This window comes from Pan paniscus, chromosome 2 (assembly GCF_029289425.2).
Source record: "Pan paniscus chromosome 2, NHGRI_mPanPan1-v2.0_pri, whole genome shotgun sequence".
Lineage (NCBI taxonomy): Eukaryota > Metazoa > Chordata > Mammalia > Primates > Hominidae > Pan > Pan paniscus.
The window spans coordinates 175,760,622-175,762,117 of NC_085926.1; positions in this window are offsets into that span (position 1 = coordinate 175,760,622).

The window sequence follows — 1,496 nt, forward strand, 5'->3', positions numbered from 1 at the left end:
AGAAATACTTTCAGATAACTTGGTTTCTCAACTCAAGGAATATGCTTCTAGCTTTTCTTCTTCTTCTCCTTGTTCCCCTTCTTTTTCTTCTCCTTCTCCTTCTTCTCCTTCTTCTGCTTCTGTTTCTGCTTCTGCTTCTCTTCTTCTTCTTTTTTTTTTGAAATCTTGAAGGAATTAGTACCTATTTCCATGGAATTAGCCCAATTTTCTTCTCTCCCTGGTACTGAGTATGCTATGTTAAAATAAAGAGGAGGCTGGGCACAGTGGCTCACGCTTATAATCCCAGCATTTTGGGAGGCTGAGGCAGGTGGATCACCTGAGGTTGGGAATTTGAGACCAGCCTGACCAACATGGAGAAACCCTGTCTCTACTAAAAATACAAAATTAACTGGGCGTGGTGGTGCATGCCTGTTATCCCAGCTACCTGGGAGGCTGACGCAAGAGGATTGCTTGAACCCGAGAGGCGGAGGTTGCAGTGAGCCGAGATTGCACCATTGCATTCCAGCCTGGGCAACAAGAGTGAAACTGTCTCAAAAAAAAAAAAAAAAAAGAAGAGGAAAGAGATCTCAGGCATGGATACACAGGTTCATGTTGGGAATGGCTAAAAGTAACACTGGTTAGCAGGTTTGAAGTTACTTCCAATTCTCTTTCTCATTCATTCAAAATGTTCATTGGGGAATGGTATAACAAGACAATGTGCTCAGTGCTAGTCATAAAAATGAACAAAGGAAAGTTAGTACCCTCTAAGAGATCCACAGACCAGTGGAAAAGACAAAAGGAATAACTGAATGCATAACTGAATATATGATTATAAGCATACTCCATTCTATTATTATTTATAAATTAATTTCTGTATTAATCATTATAACCATATACAGGGCATCTGTCTGGTGTTTTACAGATGTTGTTCTATTTGTACCTTCAAAGTAGGTGTTATCCTAATTTCAGAGCAGTGGAAACCAAGGCTTAGAGAGGATATACCACAGACATGTCTAGGATGTAGTTAAGATTTGAACTCATTCTGTCTGACTTTCTAGTCCTCAGTCTTTCAACCAGAGCCCTCTACCATCTAAGACGGACTTTAGCCAAACTTTTCAGCCTGCAGTATGAATGCATAACTTTGTAACCATGCCCAGGGTAAAAAACTTCAAAGGAGCTTGAAACTGATTTTCCCTTGTTTTGGTAATTTGTGTTTTATTCTTTCTTAAACTCGGATAAATAAATAATCACCAAACACACAGAGGAAAAAAATCAGATTTGTTTTGTGTTAGCCATATGTTTCCATTTAAAATATCATGTTGGGAGAGGATGGTGGTTAGGAGCAGCAGGCATGTGGTGATTTTGCACATAATGGCACATGCTGGGTCTGTGTTCTGTCAGGAAGTTTCAGCTGCTCTTTGAAGCTGTGCTTTCTACTTAGTGGAGTCATGCAAAGGCTTTCTTTGTCCCAACTTCAATTCTATATCAATCAGAGTAGATGATTGGCCTGGGCACTA